Source organism: Panulirus ornatus, chromosome 32 (assembly GCF_036320965.1).
Source record: "Panulirus ornatus isolate Po-2019 chromosome 32, ASM3632096v1, whole genome shotgun sequence".
Classification (NCBI taxonomy): Eukaryota; Metazoa; Arthropoda; class Malacostraca; order Decapoda; family Palinuridae; genus Panulirus; species Panulirus ornatus.
In genome coordinates this window covers 5,436,615-5,453,992 of record NC_092255.1, presented here as the reverse complement: position 1 = coordinate 5,453,992, position 17,378 = coordinate 5,436,615, and the positions used below count along the sequence as shown (strand labels likewise).

General features: G+C 40.7%; 1 protein-coding gene across 1 annotated transcript in view; it reads right to left on the bottom strand.

Annotated features, from left to right (window-relative positions):
* Positions 1-17,378, bottom strand: part of LOC139759010 (uncharacterized) — a 67,299-nt gene that overhangs the window by 39,063 nt on the left and 10,858 nt on the right. The gene's annotated exons all lie outside the window — the stretch shown is intronic.

Here is a 17,378-nt window from a genome sequence, read left to right as displayed (position 1 = left end):
TACTACCACACGGCTAACTGAAGAATGTTAAACATTCCATTTCACTCTCGCTTGGAGACAATACTGCGTTCGTAAGGTAATTAAGCAGCCATGGGAATATTGCACAACCATAACATACATTCCCACAATTCCATCATAATATTCCCACACACACACACACACACACACGAACAACTTTCATCCTGAAGTTCCCCCATCCAGTTTTCATTAGTCCCCCCATGCAAAAAAAGACTCGTTTCCAATCTCGTCGTTTTCTGTTTCATCGTTTCTAAATCCACAATTGCAACATGCCATTTTCTTTTCCTTATCTTTCTCTTCCACTTTCTCCACGCCACTGTAAAAACAAGGGGGTAGCGATGCTGTTTCCCGCGCGCGGGACGGGGTAACGCCAGGAATGGATGAAGGCAAGCAAGTATGAATATGTGTGTACATTTGTATATATATGTATCTGTCTATGTGTGTATGCATGCTACCTCGCTGACACGGGAAACGGCGATCAAGTATAACAAACATATATATATATATATATATATATATATATATATATATATATATATATATATATATATATATATATATGAAAATTCCTATGAGTCCACGGAGAAAATGGCGAGCTTCGGCAATGAGAGCTTTGCTAATCTGTTTTCGCACGCGAAATGTCGCACGCGTCTATCGTCGCACGTCTTCATGACTCTGTGCCATATTACGTTGCTCGTAATACGTGAAATACGATGGTGACGTAATCCGTAACTACAAGTGGTATTATTATACATCGCTATAATTTTAGTTATCTTACGTCTTCGTGACGAAGGAAGTTATCGTGCATCGAGACGGTTTCGTACGTCAAGACGTCAAAAGTATTGTACCTCAGTCCGGGGTATAGTGTTTACAGACGCTGATGATATCGTACGCTGACGCTGCTTATCATACCTCGACGTATCGTACCCCTCCACCCAAGGTTATCGTACATCAGAATCATAGTATCGTACTCATCTTGGCTTATCAAACATCAAAGTATCGTACCCATCCAGGCTTATCATACATCAGACATCTAAGACTTGTACCTGTCCTTGTTTATCGTACATGAGGCATCAAAGTATCGTACCTCAAACCTGGCTTTCCATAACACACCCTCGACGGTGCCTGTAGTTATCGCACATGAAAGCTCCGTTATCTATAAATACCCCGTCACGCCCTTTCCATCCTACATTACAACGAAAGAGAGTGATGAACCCCAGAGCGGTCGTGCGGGGCCCCAGCACCAAGAGAGAAAAGACGGGAGAAAGTTGAAGCCATGACTTGCCAACTTCCCTCCGCGCAGCCATCTCCCACCTTTAGCCCAAACACCGGGGAGAATTTGGCTCATAATTACGCCACTTTCTAAATTTCTGGCGAGTACTTCTCACTCTCAACACTTCAAGTGTGAAAGGCGGGAGAAATTACAGCCGTAGGTCATGAAAATGAACGAAAAGAAAAGCGACTGGCTGTCACGGGAAGCGACTTGCCATCGGCCAATTAATATTGAAATATCTGGCAACGATGCGTGACCATAGAAAATTTATGCGAACTCTTTTTTTCGCTTTTGCTTCGATTCTTCACTTATAATTTATTCCTCGAGTTATTTAGTTAAACGGAAAGTTATAAAGAGTACAATAAGTATATTTAGAATATTTCAATATTTATACATATGAAGTATATTTTTTTTTCGTTAAATAAGAACCAGAGTAAATTAGGATGTAGTACACGTATAGAAAACGGTAGATTTTGGCGGGAAAAAAAAAGATAAGATGGCAATAAATATAAAAATATTATATCTCAGATAATAGTAAATAACTAATTTGCATATCGCCACCTTTGTCATGCCGGTTGAGTGACCCCTTAACGACAGTACGCCCCTAACGGGCGGGTCAGAGGTCAACAAAGGTTACGACCCTTAGAGCTAATGGTCGTTAGGGTCGTTCTCAAGGGGGTCGTACCGTTGTGATATGGGGTCGTAAAACCCAATAGTAAGGGTCGTACCGTCGTGTACACACACACACACACACACACACACACATACACCCAAACTCACTCGCACACACACACACACACACACACACACACACACACACACATACACCCACACACACACAAACACACACCCAAACCCACACACAGACACAGACACACACACACACACCCAAACCTACACACAGACACACACACACACACACCCAAACCCACACACAGACACACACACACACACACACACACACCACACACACACACACACACACACACATACACACACACACACACACAAATCCACACACAGACACAGACACACACACACCCAAACCCACACACACACACACACAGACACACACACAGACACACACACACCCAAACCCACAGACACACAGACACACACCCACACACACAGACACACACCCAAACCCACACACAGACACACACACACACACACACACACACACACCCAAACCCACACACAGACACACACACACACACACACACACACACACACACACACACAGACACACACACACACACACAGACACACACACACACACACACACACACACACACACACAGAAAACCAGACACACACACACACACACAGACACACACACACACACACACACACACACACACAGAAAACCAGACACACACACACACACACACACACACACACACACACACACTCAGACACACAAGAAAACCAGCGAAGGTAAACAAGGACAGGAATTGACGCCCCCTCCCCCCCCCCCTCCCCCACTCCTGGGGGGGGGAATATATTCAGTCCGGTTAACTGTTTCTGGGGAGGGGGGGAACGGGGGGGGGGGTACTATCACGGCCATTTGCCCCCCCTTACCCCCCGTTAACCCCTCCACCTTCCCCAGATATTAAGATGACCCTGCTATATTCTCATAGGGCAAGGGATGGCCCCCCCAGAGAAACAGTCGGCACTGATGTCTCCCCAGAGAAGCAGGCGATGCTGCTGTCCCCCCAGAGAATCAGTCGACACTGATGTCCCCCAGAGAATCAGATGACGCTGCTGTCCCCCCAGAGAATCAGTCGACACTGCCGTCCCCACCCCAGATATCGAAAGCACATCCCCCAGAGTTATGACACTTCCTCACTCCGCTAAGGTCTACCATCCCCAGAGATATATAGATGTTACTGCAATGCTCACTTCCCAGTACAACATGCCCCCAGAGAACTGGGCGTCAAGAATACCGTTCCCACCCCTTAGAATATCAACCCCCTTCCAACAGAAAACCCCCCAGAGAAGTGATCGTCACTACTATTCCATCCCCCCGGAGAAACATGCCCCCAGAGACCTAGTCGTGAATGCCATCTACAACCCCAGACATCGCTTAACCCCATCAACAACTTACAGTTCACATAACCAAATGGTTATTTATCTTTATCATAATTAACTACGTATGTTACCTTACATTATCTTATGTAGAAATAAATCATTTACTGTAAATAATTCATTTACACTGTAAAAAAGACTGTAAATTATATCATGTGTATCTTCAATCTTTGATCACAAGTAATTATGATTACAATTCCTGCATCGTCTTCATATACACTAATTGCATATATCTGTCGCTGTCTCCCGCGTTAGCGAGGTAGCGCAAGGAAATAGACGAAGGAATGGCCCACCAACCCCACCCACATACACATGTATATACATACACGCCCACACACGCACATATACATACCTATATATTTCAACGTATACATACACAGATATATACACATATACACATGTACATATTCATACTTGCTGCCTTCATCCATTCCCGTCGCCACCCCGCCACACATGAAATAACAACCCTCCCCCCTCATGTGTGCGAGGTAGCGCTAGGAAAAGACAACAATGGCCCCATTCGTTCACACTCAGTCTCTAGCTGTCATGTAATAATGCACCGAAACCACAGCTCCCTTTCCAAATCCAGGCCCCACACAACTTTCCATGGTTTACCCCAGACGCTTCACATGCCCTGGTTCAATGCATTGACAGCACGTCGACCCCCGTATACCACATCGTTCCAATTCATTCTGTTCCTTGCACGCCTTTCACCCTCCTGCATGTTCAGGCCCCGATCACTCAATATATATATATATATATATATATATATATATATATATATATATATATATATATATATATATATATATATATATTTTTTTTTTTTTTTTCATACTATTCGCTATTTCCCGCGATAGCGAGGTAGCGTTAAGAACAGAGGACTGGGCCTTTGAGGGAATATCCTCACCTGGACCTCTCCTCTGTTCCTTCTTTTGGAAAAAAAAAAAAAAAAAAAAAAAACGAGAGGGGAGGATTTCCAGCCCCCCGCTCCCTTCCCTTTTAGTCGCCTTCTACGACACGCAGGGAATACGTGGGAAGTATTCTTTCTCCCCTATCCCCAGGGAATATATATATATATATATATATATATATATATATATATATATATATATATATATATATGTGTGTGTGTGTGTGTGTGTGTGTGTGTGTGTGTGCTTAAATATCAATAAAAAGTTGACAGTTTTAATGCCTAGGGGGTCTTTCTTCCCAGCAGGTCACACGGCCCTTGGAAAGGGGTTCTTTCTACCAAGCAAGTCCCAAAACCCGTACGTAATTCTACTAACCACCCGACAAGTCACACTGCCCCTGGAAGGGGTACTTCTTACCCGGCAAGTCACTTTGCCCTTAAGATGCCCCTTGAAAGGGGTGCTTCCTACCCGGTAGGTCACACTGTCCTTGATGACCGGCTCTTTCTCCCCGGCAGATCACCGTGCCCTTGGATGGATGGAGAGAGAGAGAGAGAGAGAGAGAGAGAGAGAGAGAGAGAGAGAGGCCTTTCTACCCGGCAGTTGAGAACTGTATACACACACACACACACACACACATATATATATATATATATATATATATATATATATATATATATATATATATATATATATATATTCCTATGAGTCCACGGGGAAAATGAAACACGAAAAGTTCCCAAGTGCACTTTCGTGTAATAATCACGTCAATATATATATATATATATATATATATATATATATATATATATATATATATACCAGACACACTACCCCGTTTCCCGATTGCCCATGAAGCGCATCTGCTGGTGCCACGCCCTTCTGCACCCCCCCCACCCCGTCCTTGCATGCCACAATGGCGTAACCTTTGACCTACCCCCGGGGAATCAGGGGTAAAGGTCAGAACATCACAGCCAAGGATGGCTCCGTCGTCCTTATGGCACTAAATATCGAATATAAAAATCGTTTACTAACTACAGTCATATAAATATCATAATTATATATATATATATATATATATATATATATATATATATATATATATATATATATATATATATATATCATTCAGAAATATTACGAAAGTCATATAAATATCATAAACATTAAATCTATATATAAATCAATTAGAAATATTACCAAAGTCATATGAATACTATAAACATTATTTGGCTTTATATATAAATCAATTAGAAATATACAAAAAAAATCTAAGGTGGAGAAAAAATATCGTAAAATTCTAAAAAATTTCATAAAAATCAAATCGAACAGAATCACAAAAATCTAATTCTCTTCTTAGACGTGAAATCTACGAAATTTCCATCATCAAAATCATATCTCCACCCCCGCCTGTGTCATCTTACTTCTAAATCAATGTCAATGTCGTTGGTCATCGTCTAGAAACAATGGAAACATTAGAAATTCATCAGAAATTCCCTTTTTCTTTTTTCTTTTTAGAAGTTCAAATGTAGTTCCAAAGATGGCGAGTACAAGCCACACCCAATATGGCGGCCGGGGGGACCAGCGAGCGGGATATTGGCTCATGATGCCACCGTTAAGCGCCGCTGCCGCTGGGGAGGTCAACTGGTCTCTCTCTCTCTCTCTCTCTCTCTCTCTCTCTCTCTCTCTCTCTCTCTCTCTCTCTCTCTCTCAGCGCTACTGGAGGGAGATATCTCTCTCCTCCCACACACACACACACACACACACACACACCCATGCATCAGTTAACTGTAGCAATGTCACCTGCTTAAGCCCGCTAACTGTAGCGACGTCACCTGCTTTATTCCGCTAAGTGTAGCGAAGTCACCTGCTTTAGTTCGCTAACTGTAGCGACGTCATCTGTTTAGTCAGCTAACTGCAGCGAAGTCACCTGTTTTAATCCGCTAACTGTAGCGATGTCGTCTGCTTAGTTCAATAAATCTAAAGTAGACTAAATAATTATCAACCACACACAATATATATATATATATATATATATATATATATATATATATATATATATATATATATATATATATATATATATATATATATATATATGAGTTAATGGTCGAAATATTTAAAAGATCAACATCATATGGAATTATCAAAATAAAAGAAAACGGGTAAGCTAAAAAAAAATGTAATTCGTAAATCACATATTTCTCCTATTTTAATCTAATATATTAAAAATCATCTTCGTTTACCCCAAAATTACATTTAAGAGCCAAACTGCTTTACCAAATTATCATTTATCTTTTGACCAATACATAACTTTACATATTTTTTTTTTCTTTTACAAACTCTACCCATTTATTCAGTCTTAAAACTACCATAAATAAATTTACGATAAACACAAGGCATTTACGATGATAAAAAAATTATTATTTATCTAGCTGGCCAGAGCTCGGAGGGGGGGGGGGCTGCTCTACAGACCCCAATCCCCCCCACCAAAAAAATGGCTCTACGCTGAAGAAAAAAAATTAAAAGGCTTTTTACACACGCCATTTGCCATTTTCCTGTTCGGGAGACATACCCTAATTTCAAAGACGCTTCAAATTACTGACTACTGGCCAATATCATTGATAACAATTGATTAAATGGCAATAATTTGATAAACTGCTTCAATAACACTGACAAGCATAGAAAACGGGCAACCAGTCCACAACATGCAGACACTCAGAGCTTACAACTCCATAAATGGCCAACGCCTTTGGGTCCATCTTCCGCCCACGAGGGCCTTTTAAAATTACCCGCCAATTGACGGGTTCGTCTGCCTAGATAAGGGTTCGAACCCATACCTTATACGCCGCCGTTCGTTTTTTATATCGTTACCCCCAGCTGGCTCAGCCCATCAGTCAATGGCCATTTTTTTGTAAACTCTGTGCTGTTCAGTCCAATTCTGACAAGAAGGGATCCATTTGTTAATCAAAGGCCCCATGGAAAGGCCTAGAATGCGATAGAAAACGGATATTGGGTGGTTGACCTTCAGAACAGAAAGAAAACGGACAGTATGCACTCGTGAAATACAATTATCATTTTCTCTCGATGTGAGGGGGAAAAAAAAGAGACACTGGAAATTATTCACGAGTTCTGGGAGAAGTGAAAAAAAAAAAAAGGCGAGAGTTCCAAAGCATCGTGGAAAGAAACAGATATCAAAATGGCCTACCCTTATACGAAACCTAATCATATCCTTAGAATTAATCAAATATATTCAGTCCTTTATCTAAATAAATTCTCAATCTAATCCCCTAATCATAATCCTAATCCAATCTCACATGACAAAGTAACACAATTACGTTAATTAATATGATTAGAAAAAATTACCTTAAAGAAAAAATTTGCGCTAAGGTTACGTCACAAGCGAAGAAAACGGAGATGGCCAATGGCATGGGGGGAAAGGGGGGGGGGGAAGAGAGCCTTCTGGTCGAACGCGCGGCTTTTAAAGATGGTGCGTTCTACACACACACACACACACACACACGATCGGTCGTGTGTGTGTGTGTGTGTGTGTGTGTGTGTGTCGTCTCGCTCAGCTAGGGAGTGGGAGGGGGCGAATCACCCGTTTTCTCTCCCGGGCGAGAATGGTCGCTCTCGACCAGGAGGAAGTTGCCCCCCTGGGTGAAAGCCGACCAGAAAGAGTTCGAAAAACGAGTCTTCAACCAACTCTCTCTCTCTCTCTCTCTCTCTCTCTCTCTCTCTCTCTCTCTCTCTCTCTCTCTCTCTCTATCTATCTATCTATCTATCTATCTAGCACGCCCCAATGTCTCACCTTCCACTCCTTAGGAGCAGGAGGGTGAGAGGCGTGCACGGGATAGAGTGAATTGGAACGATGTGGTATACGGGGGTCGACGTGCTGTCACATGGATTGAACCAGGTCGCATGTGAAGCGTCTGGGATCAACCATGGAATGTTCTGTGGGGCCTGGATGTGGAAAGGGAGCTGTGGTTTCGGTGCATTATTACATGTCAACTAGAGACTGAGTGTGAACGAATGTGGCCATTCTTTTTTTCATCTATTTCCCGGCGCTACCTCTCTAATGCGGGAAAGAGCCCGGCTATTGGAGGTTTATATGGTCTACGACCAGAGAGGAAAGCAGCTAATATATATATATATATATATATATATATATATATATATATATATATATATATATATATATATATATATATATATATTCGCCCATAGCTTTGACTTTTACCCGACATTGCCCTAGTAATAAATTTCAAGGCTTGACCTCCTCTCTAAAGCAAGAAAGAGAAATCTATCGTCTTCCGGGCCTGGCAGAGGTCAAAGTTCAAGGCGTCCATGACCCGAGAGGGAAGGTTGTAAAATAACAAATATGGCCTCCGCTCGGAGTATGTCACACCCCCCACTCATATAGTTTGAATAATCTCCTTCTCTCTGCTATTAATTATCCGTTAAATCATAAATACAAATAAACTGAATCTTTTCTGATAAAGTTATCAGTATCGTGTCCGGTTCTGACTCGGAAATTCAACCGAAAATTCATTAAAAAAAAAAAAGCCATATTTTTTACGTCTGGCAGAGCGGGGGGAATACGGGCGGAAGAAGTAAAAAATATCGTACAGTCTTCGTTATCATTTCCTTTACTATTAATTTCGCTTTTACAAAGTAGAGGAAGAATTATATTACAAATTCCTTCGTAGACGTTCACATTATGATTATTTTACACGTCAGAATTCCGTTTCGGACATAATTTAACGTATGGTTACGTCAATATTTTGAAAGGCGATAAGGAACGCGCCACTTTCCCAGCCAAAAGAAGGTCGCCCGAGCCTAAAACTTATTACATCAGTTATTAACTGTATTTTATGATGCATTTTGTTGTATTCTGCCTCTCGAAGTGATATAAATAAAATACAATAACGAGAGGCTTTATATAAACATAGAGCAAGGTAGCTTATTGTATAATAGTGATAATATTATAGATTTAGGCATGTAGAGTCGCGCTTAGGGAAATTAATAATTTAATATCATACAATTCTTTATCCTGACACAGAAGTTAATATAATTATCAAATAATCATCACTGTGTGTAATTGGTTGGAATTGTTAGAAACACCTGATGTAATCAGTTCTCCAGATGGGTAATTAAGGTAATTATGTTGTTTAATAACGTGACTTTTGGCAGTAGAGATTAAAGATAATTTAATGAAATTATTAATATAATTTAGGGCCTTGAATACCTGTTATCATTTGACTATAATCGTGATTAATTTTGATTTAGCGGATTAACGATGAAATCAAATGGCTGACATTTCTCAGACCACGAGCACATGAGGGTAATTATTTTATTATCAATTATAATCACTAATTGTGTGATTACGGAGAGAGAGAGAGAGAGAGAGAGAGAGAGAGAGAGAGAGAGAGAGAGAGAGAGAGAGAGAGACTTTTTACAACTCATGTTGCCTCGTCTTTTAACCTTGACAATACATATATGTACCGTGTGTGTGTGTGTGTGTGTGTGTGTGTGTGTGTGTGTTTGTGTGTGTGTGTGTGTGTGTGTATGTATGTGTGTGTGTGTGTGTGTGTGTGTGTGTGTGTGTCTGTACGTGTTAATTAGAATTAAGTCACACTGGGTTAAGGCACGGGTTGTGTAATTAGTGTTACATAACAAGGCCATTCGTCGTTGTAAGCGCCTCACAAGTAATTTCACCGAACCCAATCTATAACCACATATCGTTTTCTATACTCGTGACCTAACCTAACCATATATCGTTTTCTATACCCATGAACTAACCTAACCTAACCTAACCATATATCGTTTTCTATACCCATGACCTAACCTAACCACATATCGTTTTCTATACTCGTGACCTAACCTAACCTAACCTAACCATATATCGTTTTCTTTACCCATGACCTAACCTAACCTAACCACAATGGCCAAGTGACCTTTGACCTGACCTTAGCATTTAGCATAACTATGACATATATATATATGACATAACAGCGACAAAGTATAATAAATATAATAAATATATATATAATATTTACCCCAGTCCACTTGAACTAATAATCTTGCTTAAAAGAATTTAAAAAAAAAAACCGCCATGACCTAACTCGTATCATACGCTTAGGAAACTATGTCGTTCTTGCAACTCGTGATCTGTGATCCGGATTCCTTGGTACTGATTGGACAAAATTCGTCCCACTTGTCAAACACGCAAGCCAAGTGTTTACCGAATAATATATTATGTTAATATATATATATATATATATATATATATATATATATATATATATATATATATATATATATATATGTATCTTTCTTTCATACTATTCGCCATTTCCCACATTAGCGAGGTAGCGTTAAGAACAGTGGACTGGGCCTTTGAGGGAATATCCTCACCTGGCCCCCTTCTCTGTTCCTTCTTTTGGAAAATTAAAAAAAAAAAAAAAAATGAGAGGGGAGGATTTCCAGCCCCCCGCTCCCTTCCCTTTTAGTCGCCTTCTACGACACACACAATACGACCATGTCTCACAACTCAATCATGGACGTTGAGAAAGGTGAAAGGGTGCATGTGTGTGTGTGTGTGTGTGTGTGTGTGTGTGTGTGTGTGTGTGTGTGTGTGTTCGTGTGTGTGTGTGTGCTTGCTTTCCACGCACCCACGCACTCCTGCCACCGCGTTTCTCAATTCTGTTCTGACCACTGACCAAAAGAAATGTGAAAGGGTGCGTTCGTGTGTTCGTGTGTGTGTGTGTGTGTGTGTCTGTGTGTGTGTGTGTGTGTGTGTGTATTGCAAGAGGTCACAGTGGTGTGGGTGGTCTACTAGTATATACATAAAACACACCAGGAAAATGAAACACGATTATTTCCCAAGTGCACTTTCGTGTAATAATCACATCATCAGGGGAGACACAAGAGAGCATTATAACAGTCACTTGATATACAACGAAGAGACGAAGCTAGGACGCCATTTGGTAAACATATGATTGTCCGAAACATACAACGAGCGGTTCATAAACTTATCATTTTACAAATTTTATCAATAATAAAGTTATCTAATTTGCATAGACCATCACTAATATTAAGATTATAAACTTATCATGTGGACAAGAAAGTGAATTGTTTACAAATTTAATCAACAATAAAGTTATATAATTTGTATAGACCATCACTAATATTAAGATTATAATTCTTTGTGTATTTAATAATAGAAGATTCAATGATATTTCTCTTGGTGCTGGAGTTAATAACTGATATTGGACAATCACATGTTTACCAAATGGCATCCTAACTTCGTCTCTTCGATGTATATCAACTGACTGTTATATTTCTCTCTTGTGTCTCCCCTGATGATGTGATTATGACACGAAAGTGCACTTGGCAACTTATCCTATTTCATTTTCTCCGTGGACTCAAAGGAATATATATATATATATATATATATATATATATATATATATATATATATATATATATATATATATATAAATTCCCTCACTGCTGCAGTTGTGAACACTCGACCACGAACACCATACATTCTCACAGAAGGTCATAAGGGCGATCGCCTAACCGACGTTCTTCACCACAATCACCTGTACCAACCAGCGCTCGCACAAGGTACTATACACCTGCCCCTTAACTACCATGAGTGCGAACAACGTCATTAACAGTACGATGTGGAGGGTTTACCCCCCCCCCCCAAGGATGAACAGCTTGGGCTGTCATTAACCGTGGGAAAGATGCGACGTTTCCCGGCCCTTAAAGGAGGGGGGGAGGGTCGTAGTGAAGACGACGACCACGCGAACGACCCAAAAGGGTCGTTGGCCACTGTTCGTCTTGGGGGGAAGATGAAAGAAAACGGGGATTTCAGAGTCTGCATTGGGGGGGGGGGTTAATGGGGTGGCGGGGTACGATGCTTTGTGCATGACGTCACAACGGAAAATAGTACGAGAACGGTCAACGGCATTACGTAAAAAAAACGCCCTCGCAACGGAAACGGAACGGGGAGCGGTCAAACGGTACGCGTTAGACCGCCGCCTCAACAGGGAAATGGAACAGGAGCGGTGAACTGTTTATGTAAATCGTCGTCGGAAACAAATGACAGTCTGGCGGGAGGTACCGTACGCCACCCAACAACATATGGCGCCCGGGCAAGCCCCTCCCGCCTCCTCTCTCATTACCTCTCCTCACACACTCACACATATGCCTCAAAACCCTCTCGCTTAACACTTGCGTGACCCTTTTTAATAAAACTACTCTTAAAATACTCCATTTCTCCCTTAAACGCCCTTTAATTCCCCCTTTTTTTCCCTTAAAATCCTTCGAGGACGCGGGTGGCAACCTTATGAGTACGATAATTAATCTTTACATTCAAGTGGTATAGCCCATCGTACCCCAGAGCTTAAGTTGACGTACCTAAAAAATTTCGCAATCGGATATAAAGTGTTGTTATAACATTAATTACTTAAATTACTTAGAAATACTTAGCCTAACTAACACCTAACTAACAAAGGAAGTCTAACAACTTCCTAAATGTCATAACTAAGCAAAGTACTTAAGAGTTCTAAGCGCAATTCACCTTCAAAGTATAAGTATCTTAAGTCTCTTATAACCCCGCCTTTGAACACGACGGTACATTCCTTGAACACGACGGTACAGCCCTTGAACACGACGGTACAGCCCTTGAACACGACGGTGCAGCCCTTGAACACGACGGTACAGCCCTTGAACACGAAGAGTACAGTCCTTCAACACGACGGTACAGCCCTTGAACACGACGGTGCAGCCCTTGAACACGAAGAGTACAGTCCTTCAACACGACGGTACAGCCCTTGAACACGACGGTGCAGCCCTTGAACACGACGGTGCAGCCCCTGAACACGACGGCACAGCCCTTGAACACGAAGAGTACAGTCCTTCAACACGACGGTACAGCCCTTGAACACGACGGTGCAGCCCTTGAACAAGGGTCGTACCATCGTGTTCGAAACAGCAAAGTCATTTTAAAGAGAAAAAATAGTTTCGTTTCTGTTCAAGTTTTTTTCTTCTTTTGAGAAAGTATTGGAGAAGAAAACGAATCGTTAGTGAATTGTGAACAGTCGCCGTTAACACAAAAAACAAAAATGTTAGACGATAAAAAAGATGATCCAAACGTCGAAAATAAATAAAGAAAAGTTTAACGAGTTTCCTACACACACTCGCTTGACGTCAGCTAAATGCTATCGTGTATCGTTGAAACCTTTATCAAAAACCTTATAAGAACAATCTAAGAGTTTTTCTATGTTTAGAAATAGAAATGTATATATAGAAATACATGGATATATATATATATATATATATATATATATATATATATATATATATATATATATATATATATCACAACCTTCTATCAAACTGGTAAATGAATCTGAAATATATAAACGACAGAATCGAAACGCCAGAATTAAAATACTTTATAAGACTTTTAACATAAGACTTCATTATAAGACCAGTATACGACTTCAGCATATCAGCATAAGACTTCAGAAAAAGACTTTAGCATAAGACTTCAGTATAAGACTTCAGTATGAGACTTTAGTATAAGACCTTAGTATAAGACCAGCATAAGACTTCAGTATAAGACTTCAGTATAAGACTTTAGCATAAGACTTCAGTAAAAGACTTTAGCATAAGACTTCAGTATAAGACTTCAGTATGAGACTTTAGTGTAAGACCTTAGTACAAGACCAGCATAAGACTTCAGTATGACTTTAGCATAAGACTTCAGTATAAGACTTCAGTATAAGACTTCAGTATAAGACTTCAGCATGACTTCAGCATAAGACCAGTATAAGACTTCAGCATAAGACTTCAGTATAAGACTTTAGCATAAGGCTTCAGTATAAGACATCAGCATAAGACTTCAGTATAAGACTTCAGTATAAGACTTCAGCATAAGACTTCAACACAAGACCAGTATAAGACTTCAGCATAAGACTTCAGTATAAGACTTCAGCATAAGACTTCAGCATAAGGCTTCAGTACAAGACTTCAGCATAAGACTTCAGTATAAGACTTCAGCATAAGACTTCAGTATAAGACTTCAGCATAAGACTTAAGTATAAGACTTCAGTATAAGACTTCAGCATAAGACTTCAGTACAAGACCAGCACAAGACCAGTACAAGACTTCTGTATAAGACTTCAGTATAAGACTTCAGTATAAGACTTCCGCATAAGACCAGTATAAGACTTCAGTATAAGACTTCAGCATAAGACTTCAGTACAAGGCTTCAGTACAAGACTTTAACTTAAGACTTCAGTATAAGACCAGCTTAAGACTTTACCATAAGACTTCAGCTTAAGACTTTAGCATAAGACCAGCACAAAGACTTCAGCATAAGACTTCAGCACGACTTCAGCTTAAAGACTTTATCATAAGACTTTATCATAAATAAGATAAAATTCATAAAGTTATTTCAGAAACTAAACTAAAGTGAATACATATCCCAATTTACGAAGATCCTCACTGAGAGAGAGAGAGAGAGAGAGAGAGAGAGAGAGAGAGAGAGAGAGAGAGAGAGAGAGAGAGAGAGAGAGAGAGAGAGAGAGAGAGACAAAGTAGTTATCCCTTTACCTAAATATGACAGGAATGCCTTGTGGGAAGAAAGCTTGACCGAGCAGGTCACAATATACAATCAGGTTTCCCACCCACCCATCCACCACCACCCACATGCCACCCGCCCACCGCCCACCGCCCACCCACCCACTGTGGCACACATTTCCCTGACCGTCTCCACAAAGAAGCAAGATGGCGGACCGAAAAAGGGGTTACCAAGTCGGGGAGGCGAGACCCGGATTTTTCTCCCCCGGACGAAAGTCAAGACAATGATAACCTTCCATGCAGGATGTTGCCCATGTTGTGTCGTGCCTCCGCCAGGGGGACATGACCGTTATTTTCCAGTTGGTTAAGGAAATTTAAATATGATTAAAATGGACCAGCCGGCAATGTGTCTTGTGTACGAGGGTAATGACGATAATCAGGATATATACATGTGTTCTTCGAGTATAAGAATATCTAGTAAATTTTCAACTATATATATATATATATATATATATATATATATATATATATATTCATACTATTCGCCATTTATATATATATATACATATATACATATATATATTATTTATTAATTTATTATAGTGTCGTTGTCTCTCGCGTTAGCGAGGTAGCGCAAGGAAACAGACGAAAGAATGGCCCACCCCACACACATGTATATACATACACGCCCACACACCCACATATACATACCTATACATTTCAACGTATACATACATATACATAGAAAGACATATACTTATATACACAGGTACATAATTCATACATGCTGCCTTCATCCATTCTCGTCGCCACCCTCATGAAACGACAACCCCCTCCTCCCCCCGCATGCGCGCAAGGTAGCGCTAGGAAAGGACAACAAAGGCCACATTCGCCCACACTCAGACTCCCGTATATAAAAATATTTCGACACGACTTAATTTTCGCGGTAATAATACAAGAGGCGAAAAAAAAAAACATATTCCAAAATACCTGTGCACAAAGTAACTCCAACCTTCAAACCATGGTAGAGTCTACAGTGATTAACTGATAAGAATAACTGATTAACGTAATTAATAACGAGTGATTTCTGAGGTGGGTTAAGGTATCGTACCATGTCACGCTACCAGACGTATGACCGAAAAGGGGGCAGGGATGTAATGTCGTACCGCACACAGATGGCTGGTCCAGAAAGACACATGACTCAAAGAGTTAAGTATTATTTTTATGTATTTTTTTGGGGCGTTTTATTGCTTCTTGCACATGTTGGAAGGTGTGAATATATAAAAAAAAATGTCGTTCACCTCCACACACAGCGGGAGGCTGTCGTACTGCACAACAGCTGGACGAGAGTCGTGAGGTACGTTAACTTAAGAGGTCTTGTGTACGAAGGCGAGACATTTGCCCAAATGACCTAGAAAATAAACAATTGACGTTCCAATTTGCATTCAATTTGTTCATTATGAAAATGAAATCAGTTTGGACCTCATATATACATATATATATATATATATATATATATATATATATATATATATATATATATATATATATATATATATATAAATTCTACTGTAATACCAATTCAAATCCGATTCAGTACCAATTTTTCACCCAATTACATACGACACCAATTACGACCTAATTTGCGCCTGAACTCAAATGAGCTAAATTTTGGTGGCTCCCGTGTGTGTGTGTGTGTGTGTGTGTGTGTGTGTGTGTGTCTTAATAGCGAGGGAGCTGCGGGAGTGGGCCACCACTTCAGTGGCTGTCGAGTGTCACTCCTTTTACCCAAGGCAGATGGCCCTTCCTCCATGCCTGACCCACACTATTGTATGCTGGCGCTCACTCTACACATACACAGTGTGTCACTCGCTCGGGGTGTTTTCATCCTATGTACACCCTGTATGTGTGTGTGTGTGAGTGTGTGGCTATTTAGCATGGTGTCACGTCCGTGGCTATTTAGCATGGCTTCACGTCCGTGGCTATTTAGCATGGTGTCATGTCCGTGGCTATTTAGCATGGCTTCACGTCCGTGGCTATTTAGCATGGCTTCACGTCCGTGGCTATTTAGCATGGTGTCATGTCCGTGGCTATTTAGCATGGCTTCACGTCCGTGGCTATTTAGCATGGTGTCACGTCCGTGGCTATTTAGCATGGCTTCACGTCCGTGGCTATTTAGCATGGTGTCATGTCCGTGGCTATTTAGCATGGCTTCACGTCCATGGCTATTTAGCATGGCTTCACGTCCGTGGCTATTTAGCATGGTGTCATGTCCGTGGCTATTTAGCATGGTGTCACGTCCGTGGCTATTTAGCATGGTGTCATGTCCGTGGCTATTTAGCATGGTGTCATGTCCGTGGCTATTTAGCATGGTGTCATGTCCGTGGCTATTTAACATGGTGTCATGTCCGTGGCTATTTAGCACACGTCCGTGGCTATTTAGCATGGTGTCACGTCCGTGGCTATTTAGCATGGTGTCATGTCCGTGG